Consider the following 14,072-nt stretch of genomic DNA (forward strand, 5'->3'; position numbering starts at 1 on the left):
TCTCCCTTTTCGATCTGAACTCTCCTGCGGGTTGTAGCAGCTAATTCAAAATGCAATTTCTCGCATCCCCATCCGAAGATGTATAGGCACTTGCTCTAGTGCTTGCACCACCTCCTTCCACTCTCTTGATCTTCTTTGGGCTTCTGGTTTTGATTTCCCTTAGTCTTGCTTTGATTGGTTGCTGCATTCTCTGTGGGGCATAGGCGGGTTCAAGCTTGGTAGAGTTGAATGGATGTCGTTAAGTTGACGTGGCTGTGGTTTGGGCAACTTGTGGTCTTGGTGGCAGATTTGTGGTCCTTTGTGTGCATCTATGTTGTTTAGTGGGGTGGCGGTGTCTCTTCTCACTTTTTACTGCGATGGTGTAGTCCCAGTCCTCTTGGAGACGGCGGCGACTTTTGTGTGCTTAGGCTAGGGTTTGCCAGAGCTTTGGGTGTGAACTGGGGTGTATGCTTATTTTTGGGCTCAAATTGCATTTGGGGTAGCCCAGTGGATTATGTTTGTTGTTTTGTTTTGAGTTTTTTTGTTGTGTTGGGTTTGCGGACTCTATTCTAGACTTGGTTTGAGTTTAGATATTCCTTTCTGGTTGTGTTACGATTTTATTGTGCCATTGGTTTGTACTTTGTACACTTGCCTATTTAGTGTTTAATGAAATACGATTCCTATCCCAAAAAAAAAAAAAAAAAAACCAAAAGAGGAAGAGAGAGATTTTTTAAACATCACGAGTTAAAACAAGCTACAAGGCAGAGAAACCAAAGCAAAAGCACAAAAACCAACAAGAACTAAAAGCTACAGGGAAATTAGATCATCCAGAGAAACAAATGAGTGGCTTAGTTATATAACCGTTCATAACAAGCCATCCACTGCGAGAAGTGGCATGGGAAGACCAAGCCCCCAAAATGAAGATCAAGGCCAAACAGATAAATTTTTAGTAGAACTAGTTAATGAACTCCATGATAGTGAATACCGGAAGCAACTAAATTTAGTTAAGTAAATGAATTGAACAGTTGGTATGCACTGAAATGGTATACTTCCTCACCGTTATTGTAGAGAATAGATCGATGGTCACCGTGCCCTAAAAGTTTATTTGCAAACTTCTTGCCCAAGAAAATGTTCAGATGTGAATCTTTAAGGTTAGCTAGCTCATATCACTATTAATTTAATTTGATATCACAATAAGTTACTGGATTTTTTTTTTTTTTTTCATACAATGATGTAGTGTATAAATTAACTTAAAAGAAAGTTACTTGGAAGAAGAGGAACGATGCAGAACAAGTTTCCATCTCTTTTCAATTTGTGGCTTTTGTTGAGCATTTTTCTCAATGTTTTTAGTTATTAGGAATAACATGAATAAGCCAATTGTCTCGTCCCGGCAACATTATAACATGCCAGAGATGACAGTAAAAACCTTTTCAATTTATTGACAGAGAAAAAGAAAAAGAGTAACATTCTCAATTTTCTTGACAAAGAAAAAACATTCTCACTACATGCCAAGCAACTAATTAGAGATCAAAGACCTTTGTCGAAGACCAATTAAGGAAAAAGGAAGAAGATTAATTTTCTTGACACTTACAAGTAAAATCAGACACAGATAGAGGTTTAAACTATAAATCATTGCCAAGTTAGTTGGATAAGTTCTTCATTTGGTATTTATAGATCTTTCTAGTCTTGTTACAGATACATTTCATGTACTACACGTTCACCATGTACATATCATGATATATATAATGTCGGCATTGATTTTGATGGTACGCAATTAAAATTATGCAGTGGGGTAAGAGGCTTCTTTTGCCTCAACATCTCTTTGCATTCTTATGTATCCTTCCTCACCCCATTCTGTCCCCCATTAGTTCTTCATCAACCAATATTTGGTCCCATCAGCAATGACCCCATAACCAACAGCCGTAACACCATGATCAAGGCTCGTTCCACAAGCCCCCGTAAAGACACCACTTGAATAAAATTGAAAATATGAACCTCCAGCATCAATTGCGACAGAAATAGGTTGATTAGCAACTGCCTTTAGAAGGGCCTCTTAACTATTTTCAGGTACATCTTCAAAGCCGGTTATCTTGGCTGCATGGATGGCTTCTTTGTTAGTGTTGCAAGTACCATCAACACCGGTGTAGGGGTAATTAGTCTCGGTACTAAGTCCATGATTTTGATTGATGAACTTAAAAGCATCATCCATCGAACCACCCTCACAACCTTGGTCTACACCCTTGGTGTCACAATCAACTAGCTCTTGCTCAGACAAAGATTAATTTACCAGTTGTAAGCCTAGTAACTCCTTCCATGGCTGCTACTGAGGAAGCCCAACAACATCCTGCATGTATTTTTTTTATTGCAATCAAATAGTAGTAAGGTTAATAGACATATATTTTTTTTTATTATGGATTAATTGAAAATTTTCAAATTGATCTCGTAAATAAAATTTAATTATTATCACATTGGCCTTGGTCCTTGATGGGTCTAACAGCTCCTTTCTTTCTCCAATCTATAGTAGGTGGGGCCGTAACATTTTCATATTTGAAAGAAGTCATCTTTGTTGTTAAACTCATGCTCTAAGAATCCATTCTGGATGCTTTGAATTCTTCATTTGAAAGAGCTGCAAATTGATTGTCACTTAAATTGTAAAGTTTGTTTGCATCGGCATTGGAGGATTCTGTAAATGCTACATTTTCCTTAATATCTTGAAACGTTCTTCTCATTAGTGTCGCTATACACACGTTCATAACGAGTCATCCATTGCTCGTATTTCCCATACGTTGATGCATCTTGGAGACTCCGCGAAGTGGCTTGACAAGACAAAGCTCCCAACATGAAAATGAAGGCCAAACAAGTACATTTGGAGTGGTACCGGTTAATGTACTCCATGGTATAGCTAGAAAAGGAAGCAGCCGGGAGTTGATGAGGTAAATGAGTTCAAGAGCCATTATACCGAAATGGTTAGACTGCTTCGTGGTTTATATAGAGCAAAGGAGAATGGCCTTGCTAACTCCGTTCCCCAAAAGTTGGTCAGCAGTCTTCGTGCCCCATAATTGTTGTGATATAAACCTCTAAGGTTAACTTAATTATATGATTATGATTCTGATTTCATTTCAAGTCACGTTAAATTACTGGCAAAACATGTCTTTATTAATGTGCATGCGACATATTGGTTGGTTGTAAAATGACACATTTGCCCTTATATTTGACGATAAATTGGGTGGAGTTAATTAGCAGGAAAAAGTATCGTTTTACCCTGAATTATTATGCTAGTTTGAAGTTAATTCCGCAAATTATTTCTCCCGCGTATTTAGGGTTTAATTAAACTAGATAAAAATAACCAATTTAGACATACTGTCAAGTATTTCTCCAATAAATTAACAATGTCCTAGATCTCTCTCCGTCAAGTAATAATGTAATTCACCACACTTACTCACAAGAAGCTAATTGAATTATATTGTCAGTTCTGCCTCAAATTCATCTTCCAATTTACTAGATGCAAAGCCCTAAGGTGATTAGTCAAAGAACTTAAACAAATAGCACAATTAAAATAGTGATTAAACATTCATCTAAAAGAAACTTAGAATCCATTAAATAACATTAGAAATCATAACTATCCATGCTCGGGCATCATTCTTGCCCTAGAGAATAATTTAGTTACTCATGTTCAAAGAAAACATAATTGAATAACTAGAAAACATAAAGTTAAACTCATGGATTATGACGATGGCAGCGGCTCTTTTGGCTCTTCTTCAATTCCAGCCTAGGATAACCCTATATTCCGGTCTTCTTTAAATAGGGAACAAATCCTCTTTTGACTTGGTAACTATGTTTTCCTAGTTTGGCTTTAATTGTCTTCGATGAGTTGGCATCCACAATCTTACTAAATATAGGATCAGACCTTAGCACATGACCTTGCATCCTTGTAGACACTTCCAAAATGTAATTGACACAAATTAAACTCCAAGGATTGAACTTCAAAAGGAATATTTTTCAAAACCTCTAAATACATTCTGCCTGAACTGTTTGTAGTAAAATGGCCACAACTCTCTCCACATACGTCCGAATCACGAACCGTAAAATTCTACAGAAAGCTAACATCCGTATCTTTCCAACGATATAAGGATCAACATCTGGTTCCCTCTGAGGAAGTACAGTATATGTCAAGTTGACTGTTCTGCACAACACATTCTGCTCCCAGGATTACACATCATATTTCAATCCCAAAATTGCTCATTTTGCTTGCTTCCATCTTTACTCTTCAAACCTAGTAAAACACAAAACTAAGTAAAAAAGGACTAAACTCACTCAACATAGCAAGAATCTAAGAGAAAGATAATTAAAATGTACGAAATAATGGTTATATCACTTCCCAATTTTTCACAGTACAAAAATGGTAGTTCTGGCCAGAATAGATAAAAAGAAGACAAACTGTTTAAGCATGAATGCCTATTACAGGACTCAAAAGAGAAATGGCAACTCCGAAAAAGACAACAAAACGTTGGACTTCGATTTCTGACTAGGTAGCTGCCTCTGAACTGGGCTGGACTGGATATGTCTATGCTTGATTAAATCATCAACACCTGCAATTGATGAGTTTCAGCTAGAAATCGATACCAATGTTTGAGTTTGGCAAAGCTTCAATCTATTTCAAGCCATGGAAGGCTTGTTGAACGGGCAAAATTGAGGCCTTTTTAGTCTGAAGAGGACAAAAGTGGCTGGATTGATGGTCACTGAGTTGGAGCTGCGCTATGGTACTTGTTCTGCTTGACCAAGGCTTTCTATAAATTTGTTGAGGTTTTCATATTTGTAAAAACCCGGACTCTGCTTGACTTGGCTTTGTGCTGAACCAAATTTGTAACGAGAGAAATCTCGCTTTGTAAAACTGTTTCTTTGAACTGAACTGAAACCAAAGATTTGAATTCTAGCTAATTTGTTTCTTGTGGGTCAAAGATCTTTTGGTTGCTTCAGTGTCTGAAGGTTTCTTGAGATCAATTGATCTTTTTGATTTAGTCAGTATGAGTTTTTGTCTTGATTTAATTTTTGGTTGTCCTTTGATCTGTTCACCTCCTCTCATTTTTATAGGAAATGCTAGAGTGAGATTTTTAATCTTTAATAATGGGCGGCAGATCTTTCAAAAGATCTTTCCTTTTAAATGCCACAAAAAGGGAAGTTATTATTCTGGTAGAGAAGAACCATCAACAATCAGTTTTCATGGAGGTATTTTCTTTATTTTTCTGAAAGAAAACCAACTCTCTTTGTTCCCTGTTTGTTCTTTTTTTTTTTTTTTTTAAATAAAAAGAACACAGTCTGTGATGATAATCAGTTTTCTTTTTATGTTGAGCAACCCCCTTGCTCCCTACTTATCACTTGAAAATGTAGCCTGCTTATCTCTTGGAAAGGCAACCTGCTTCGGTGCAGCTTCTCTGCATACGAAAAGGGGATTTGATCTTCTTTCCCTGGCTGCAAAAAATGGAGAAGTACTCCTGTAAGACCTGCCTTCATTAACTCTCTATCACCTCCTCTGTGATAATTGAAAATTTTGACTTTTTCCCAGGTCAGAAAGTCACGTGGGATTTCTTGAGAGAAACCTATTTTTAAAAAGATCTGCTGACTTGCTTTTTTCCTTGGGTACAGTGAGAAAAAATGGCCAATAATGGTATTTTATATTTTTAGACTAGGGCTATATTCACAATCTGCTAAAAAAGCCTGGGCTTAATTTAGCTTTTTGGTTTGATTTCTAATTTCATAGATACAAAGCCCAAAATATTTTGTTCATGGGCCTTCTGACAAAAGATGGGCTGGCGTTCAATATTTTGGCCCGAACAGAGGCCTTGACGTTGAAGACTCTTCTTGGGTTTAGAAGAAGGTAAGGGCTTTTATTGGAAGTCACCTGTAGAACTTCAAGCACCGAGAATGAATGAAATTATTGTCTTTAGGACATTGCATCAAATCTGCAAGCCTCTATCTCGAATCCAAGTCAGTTTCATTGTTATTCGTTTATTTTGAATTATAGTTTCATATAAATACAATTTCGATTTATCTATATATATTGTCAATATATAATTACTTTAAATAGTCACTGATTGTTGTTTTTTCCAACAATATAAAGACAGTAATCGATGGATCCACAATCATCAGTGAATGTGAATGGGGTGACTCAGAATCCTCATGACGAGAAGACTGAGAAGTTCAAGAGAATTGACTTCAAGAGATGGCAACAGAAAATGTTGTCCTATCTCACAACCATGAATCTGACACATGTTGTCAGAGAGGAGGCTCCCAAATTAGGAGAAAATTCAATGTCCAAGGAAATAATGATGACCATTGAGGCTTGGAAACAATCTGATTTCCTGTGCAGAAACTACATCCTTAACAGGCTTGATGATACTTTATATCACATTTATTCGTCATACAATTTTGCAAAGGAAGTTTGGGAATTACTTGAGAAAAAATACAAACAGAAGATGCTTGTGCCAAAAGGTTCATGATTGGCAAATTTCTCAAGTATGCCATGGTTGATTCGAAGACTGTTATTAAACAGGTTGAGGAACTTCAAATTTTGATCCATGATTTGCTTGCAGAGAGGTGTTCTATTAATGAACGCTTTCAGGTTGGAGCAATCATAGAGAAACTACCTCCATCATGGAAAGATTTCAAAATTTACTTGAAGCACAACCGTAGAGAGATGTCTATGGATGATCTGATTTTGAGGCTTCGAGTTGAGGAGGATTACAGGAAAGGTGACAAGGGTGAAGTGCCTGTCATGGAAGTCAAAGCCAATGTCGTTGAGACATCAAAGCCAAAGTTCCAGAAATACAAGGGCAAGAAATTTGCAAAGAATTATGCCAATCCTCATGCACCAAAAGGCAAGGATTTCAAGAACATCAAAGGCGCTTGCTGGGTATGTGGAAAATCAAGGCATAAAACACAATATTGCCACCACCAAAGAGACCAAAATCCAACCAATCCTCAAGCCAATGTGACTAAAGTCAATGAGGATTTTGTGGCTGTAGTGTTTGAAACCAATATGGTTTTTGATACTAAAGACTGGTGGGTTTATACAGGTGCTACTAGGCATATTTGTGGTGACAGAAATCTGTTCACTGATTATAAACTGAATTCTAGTGGTAAGAAACTGTACATGGGAAATGCCTCTATCACATCCCAGGATCGGCTCCGTCATAGCACGATATTGTCCGCTTTGGGCCCCCTAACTGCCCTTACGGTTTTGTTTCTGGGAATTCACGAGCAACTTCTCAGTAGGTCACCCATCTTGGAATTGTTCTAGCCCCAACTCGTGAGTTCCCAGAAACAAAACCGTGAGGGCAGAGAGGGGGGCCCAAAGCGGACAATATCGTGCTATTGCGGAGCCGATCTCGGGATGTGACAATTTGGTATCAGAGCCACTTTGCCGTATGGTGCGAGTGTGCCAACGAGGAAGTCGGGCCCCTAAGGGGGGTGAATTGTAACATCCCACATCGACCAATGGAGAAGGTGTGATGTCCCTTATTGTTAATGTATGCATTTTGAGTTTTTCTTTTGGCTTCCCTTGACAACTTTGTAATAGGATTTCTATTGTTATTTATCAAGCTCAAGTTTAGATTGAGAATAACTTCTCTAGGTGTTCTTAACTAACAACTATCTTATGGAGGTTCAAGCAAATTGGCAAAGGTAAATTGTGCATTGCATTAAACTGTTTTTATAAAATGATGACTAGTCATCCTTTTCTTGTATGACTAGTCATCCTTGCTTTGTAGGATTTCCAGCTGGATAACCAACTTTTTTGTCCTATTCTCTTTTCTCTCTCTGCTGCCACATTTGATTTTGACCTAAGAGAATTTTTGTCTGTAAAGGCTAAGGAATTCCTCTTTGGGAAGCCGTCTCTTTTGTGTGGATTTTTAGGAAAGGTTAGCTTGCCATCTTTTCGTTCTTTTTCCTCAAGAGAGAACAATATTTCATCTATGAGTTTTTCCAAATTGATTTCTTTTTGAAAAAACTGCATTTGAAATACAAATCTGCATCTAGCTTCATTAAACATTCATTCATTTATATCTAGGTCAGATTAACGACTGATTTCTTCAAAAGTATGGTTTCTTGAAGAAATTGGTCATTCTCCTTTGAATCCAAATTTTGGTTTTTGTTTGAGTTAGAGCTTGCAAGCTAGTGCCATGGGATGAATGAGTTGGAGAATGAGCTGCCATTGCCATGAAGAACTGAGCTTCAAGCTTTGCTAAGTTGGAGAAGAAGATTGCACAAAGGAGGTATAGCTCATCTTCCTAAATAGATCTAGGTTTTGCTTGAGCTTGCTTGTGTTCCTTTGTAAGAATCTTTTTCTACTTAGTGGATTGCCTGGTCGGGTGATGACCCCCAGTTTTTCCCAATGGTGGGTTTCTGGGTGAACAATTTCTGATTGCATCCTTGTAATTTTTCTGAGTTTGTGTTCTTGGTGGTCGACTAGTCATCGTATGAATTGTGGTTGACTAGTCATCATTATCTGCTGTTTGGTGTTTGCTTGATTATGCTGTTTTCACACACTTTCACCATAGTTGTTGCTAGCACAGGGGATGCCTAGATTGACGGGTTCTTCTGAGTGCCTAGGTTGGCACTAGTAATTCTCTAGGCCTCCAGGTACATCATGGTATGCTCTGTGTATGTTATTGTTTGATATAATTCATATCTGACAGTTGACTAGTCATAAGAGTATTTGGTCAAGGTCTAGAGTGTGTGAAGTTTGTTGCATTCTTGGCTGAATATCTTTTAAGTTTACCCCTCGTCACCTAAGTACCGATTTCACTTCTATGTACATGCCCGCCTCTATCTAGCACGAGGTCTTTTGGGAGCTCACTGGCTTCAGAGTCATAGGAACTCCCAAGTTGGGGCCAGAGCAATCCCAAGATGGGTGACCCACTCCTTCTTCCCAGATAAAAACAATATCACACTAATATAATTACTAGTTTGGTAGTATTTCTTTTCACTTTGTCGAAAAATGTTACAGGTTTGAATCCCTCTCCCCAATTAAATAAAAACAATATCACACTCAACTTTTGATTATTGTGTAGGTCATGGCATGGTGTTCCCTCGATGTCAAGGTTTTGTTACGTTCAAGCACTGAAGCAAAGCGGAGAGATGGTTGCTGTCACTGGATATGTCACCGAAGATGCTCATGCACTATATCAGGTTTGAGAGCCTTTTTACTTATTATTTTTTTGTTGGCTCTTCCCTCCCTCCCCAAGTGATCTTGCGTTTTAATGGTTTTTGCTTGGATTTTCGGTTACTTTTGATCTTGCCTAGGCCGACACTGGTCTTGCTATGGGTATCCGAGGGGCTGAAGTTGCTAAAGAGAGTTCGGGTATAATTATCTTGGATGACAAATTTGCTACGTGTGTAAAGGTTTGTTTTTGTAAGATAGATCCCAACATAATCTTGTCATATGCTTGAACTGAAATTGTTTTAATTTTTTTGTTAATTGAAAATAGTTAATGCTGAACATTATATAACATTGGAATTGGTTTAATGGATGTAGGCTTTTAAATGGGGGCGATCCGTGCATGCAAATATTAGCAAGTTTATGCAGTTGCAGCTTACAGTCAATGTTGTAGCACTAACTACTAATTTAATGGCGGTTGTTTTAGATGGTCACATCTCATTAAATGTTGTTCAGGTAGCTCTCTCTCTCTCTCTATATATATATATTTGTGTTGCTCCCTTTCTCTCTACTTGTTACTAGAAGAATTGCAGTTGTGATTTAGTATTAGGTTGTTCAATTATTAAGTTTTTAGGTGAGGATGCACATAATTAATGTCACATTTCAGGATTGGTTCTGCCGTAGCAAGATATTGTCCGTTTTGGGCCCCCCTCTCTGCCATCACGTTTTTGTTTTTGGGAACTCAAGAGCAACTTTCCAGTGGGTCACCCATTCTGTGATTGCTCTAGCCCCAACTCACTTAACTTCGGAGTTCCCATGACTCCAAAGCCAGTGAGCTCCCAAAAGGTCTCGTGCTAGATGGAGGCTGGCATGTACATATAAGGCACATCACTTCCTCTCCGTTAGTCGATGTGGGATGTTACAATTAAGGATTATTTTCTGCTTGTGCTTTGTACAGCTTCTCTAGGTGAACCTACTCACAGTAGCTCTTGTACCACTATCATTGGTTACTAAACCTCTAGCATATGAACTGATGTCGGGACTCCTTATCGAACCCAGGTAACATTTCTTTGATGGTGGACATATATGATTAATGTATAAATAACTAACCATGAAATTTTCAGGATCCATGGTGATGACCTTCACTTTCTGTTAATGTATGCATTTTGAGTTTTTTCTTTTGGCTTCCCTTGACAATTTTGTAATAGGACAATCATTGTAGTTTCCCAAGCTCTAAGTTTAGATTAAGAATTACTTCTCTAGGTGTTCTTATCTACCTACATTCTGATAGAAAACAATGCGTTTGACAAAGGTAAATTCTGCATTACACTACATTGCATTCACTAAATTTCTGAAGATTATGACTAGTCATCTTTCCTTCATATGACTAGTCATCTTTCCTTCGTATGACTAGTCTGAAAGGACCCGCCCCGAATTTTCCCATAATTCGAGACAAATCCTTTGGAATTCCTGACCTCACCCCGATGCCGGACCCTTTCACTAAAGACCGGGACTTTCTGCCGAAATTTCGGCAGAGTCTCCCCTATAAACTGGACATTTCCCAAAATTTCAACCTGCATAAAAACACAATTTATATCACCAACTGGCAGCATGCACAATATAATTTCATGCAATTTATATAAATGGCCTTCGGCCTTCCAATAATTCTCAACCAACTACCAAACAATTCAAATACAAATTATGACTAATAATTAGTCTGCGGCTGCACCTAATAACCTTAGGCTGCCTACGTACCCTCCTCGAGGGATCAAGCCACACGTAGTTCTTCTGTAAAACCTAATTCCACTCTCAAGCGATACCTCATCTCGTTTCTCTGTATTTCACATAATCTCCCCATACGCCGGTACAACCAACGCCATGTATGGGGTCTGTCAACACGCCGGATAACCTACGCCACGTGCGACCATGCCATACTATCACATATCTCCCCCTACGCCGGTACAACCAACGCCACGTATGGGGTCTGTCTCAACGCCGGATAACCTACGCCACGTGAGACCTACACATCATATCGCATAACTCCCCATACGCCGGTACAACCAGCGCCACGTATGGGGCCTGTCCCAACGCCGGATAACCTACGCCACGCGGGACCTCAACATTATATCATAAATCTCCCCAGACGCCGGTACAACCAACGCCACGTATGGGGCCTGTCGACACGCCGGATAACCTACGCCACGTGCGACCTCAACACAATTCTACAATATCTCCCCATACGCCGGTACAACCAACGCCACGTATGGGGTCTGTCCACACGCCGGATAACCTACGCCACGTGGGACCTAACTTTCACTTGATGGTACTCGTGGTGAATCCAAAATCCGGGGAGGTACTTAAGGTAGTGCGTATAGCACTCAAACTGACACTCTAGACTCTGCTGTAACCTTGTACAACCCTATATAATTATATTTTAATTCTAATTTGGCGTAATCCCAACAATAGTCTAGCACCAGATAATCCCCCTGGGAAGGTGAGATTACTCCGGGAGACTCACGGTCAACCAAGGGTCAAACTACCCTAACCCTGGTCAAACGGGCCCACGGGGACCACGACCTCCAAACTCCAATCCGAAAGTTCCTATGGGTTCTATAAGGTATAGGACACTTGTCCTGCAAGTTTGGTTCAGATCGGACGGTCGGATCGCTCACGATCGCACGATCTAACGGTTAATATAAAATATAAACTTTAAATTATTGAATCGAAACATCCGGGGCTCCGATTCACGATCCGTGAATTCCTACACGATCCTAGAATTACCCAGATTAACATATATTAAATTTGGGACCATCCGACGGTCCCAACCTATCGAACCCGGATAACGCCCGATAGGCGATATCCGTTTGATAGTCAAACGACGTCCGAATTGAGATCCGCGAAATCCTACGCGCTCGTGACGGCACGAGGACCTCAAAACTGCCCAGAGACATGCCACCACCCTCGCCCACGGGCCGCCACACGCGCGGGCAGACCGGGTGCCCAAAGCGATAACGCTTCGCCGAAAAATCTTGGAACCGAGACTCCAAACTCCTACCCTAGGTAAAACACCCTATTTGGAGCCACTTTTGTTCTTGGACCACCCCCAAAAAGTGGCCGGAAATGGCCGATTATGGCGGCCGAAGTTCGGCCGATTTTCAATTCGAAAATCGAATTACCTACGCTACGAATCGATCAATTCCTACCCAACCAGCAGCTAGAACATGCAGAGAGGATGAATTTCCATACCTGGATCGCCAGAAATGGCGGCCGGAGGAGGGAGATCGGAGCCGACGAAGTTCGGGCGACATCCGGGCGAAAATCGCCATTTTCCGGCGGCTGGAGCGGCGGCCGATCTCGGGGGGGGGCTGGGTCGTGACGCCGAGGCCGAGCCGGTCCTTTTGGCACCGGTCCCGACCGCAGCCGCGGTCGGTGGCCGGAGATACGAAGAGAGAGAGAGAGAGGGCCGACGGGAGAGAGAGAGAAGTCGCGGGAGAGAGAGAGAGAGAGAGAGAGAAAAACCAGGTTTTTTATAAAAATCCCATTTCGAAATATTTACGGTTATGCCACTAGGTTTCTTTTGACCATATCTCTCTCGTTACAACTCCGATTCGAGCCCACTACGTGTCTATGAACTCGTCTCGGTACGACCTATCCAAAAATATAAGTCACGGTCCCAAACTCTCTCCGGTTAAAAATATGACTAAAATACCCTTAAATAATTAAATAATTAAATAAGGGTTAAATTTGGGGAAATTCGGGATCGGGGTGTTACAAGTCAACCTTTGTTTCAATTAGGATTTCTAGCTCACTGTTTCTAGCTGGGGTTTAACCATTTTTTTGTCATTTTCTACGAATTTCTCAGTTGCCATGTGTCTATTTTGACCTAGGAATTTTTGGGAAAAGCTAAAGAATTCCTCATTTGGCAGCCGTCACTTTTGAGGACAAGTTTTGGAAAGTTTCATAGCAAACTTTCGCTTCTTCTTCCTCAAGAATAACCTTCATATTTTTCATCTTTGAGTTTTTCAAATTATTTCTTTTTGAAAACTGCATTTGAAATATGAAAACTTCATCTTGCTAGATCAAACACTCTGTCATATATATCTAGGTCAGATTCAAGATTGATTTCTTCAAGAGTATGGTTTCTTGAAGAAATTGGTCATTTTCTCCATGAATCCAAATTTCATTTCTGTCTAAGTTAGAGCTTGCAAGCTAGTGCCATGGGATGAAAGAGCTGGAGAAGGAGCTGCCATTGCCATGAAGAACTGAGCTTTAAGGTTTGCTAAGTTGGAGAAGAAGATTGCACAAAGGAGGTATAGCTCATCTTCCTAAATAGACCTAGGAATTTCTTGAGCTTGCTTGTGTTCTTTGTAAGAATCTTTTTGCTTAGTGGATTGCCTGGTCGGTTGATGACCCCCAGTTTTTCCCAATGGTGGGTTTCTAGGTGAACAATTTTCTAGTTTCCATCTCTGTAAATTTTCTGGGTTTGTGTTCTTGATAGTTGACTAGTCATCTGGATTTGTGCGGTTGACTAGTCATCTTTTTCTGCTGTTTGGTGTTTGCTTGATTATGTTGTCTTCACACACTTTCACCATAATTGTTGCTAGCACAGGAGATGCCTAGATTGACGGGTCATTTTGAGTGCCTAGGTTGTCACTAGTAATTCTCTAGGCTTCCAGGTACATCTTGGTATGCTCTGTGTATGTTATTGTTTGGTATAATTCATATCTGACAGTTGACTAGTCATAAGAGTATTTGGTCAATGTCTAGAGTGTGTGAAGTTTGTTGCGTTCTTGGTTGAATATCTTTTAAATTTATCCCTCGTCACCTAAATACCGATTTCACTTTCTGCTGGCTAGTTATGTTCTGTTAGTTCTTGTTTTGATCAATATGCTTACTTCCAGTAGGCCCATATCTCTTGAATTTTGAGTTTGCTAGCTAG

The 14,072-nt window shown here is 39.8% G+C and overlaps 1 pseudogene; it reads right to left on the reverse strand.

The window, feature by feature from the left end:
* Nucleotides 1-1,759: 1,759 nt before the first annotated feature.
* LOC117613168 lies at nucleotides 1,760-2,874 on the reverse strand (annotated as a pseudogene).
* Nucleotides 2,875-14,072: the final 11,198 nt, after the last annotated feature.

This window comes from Prunus dulcis, unplaced genomic scaffold (assembly GCF_902201215.1).
Source record: "Prunus dulcis unplaced genomic scaffold, ALMONDv2, whole genome shotgun sequence".
NCBI classification, from domain to species: domain Eukaryota; kingdom Viridiplantae; phylum Streptophyta; class Magnoliopsida; order Rosales; family Rosaceae; genus Prunus; species Prunus dulcis.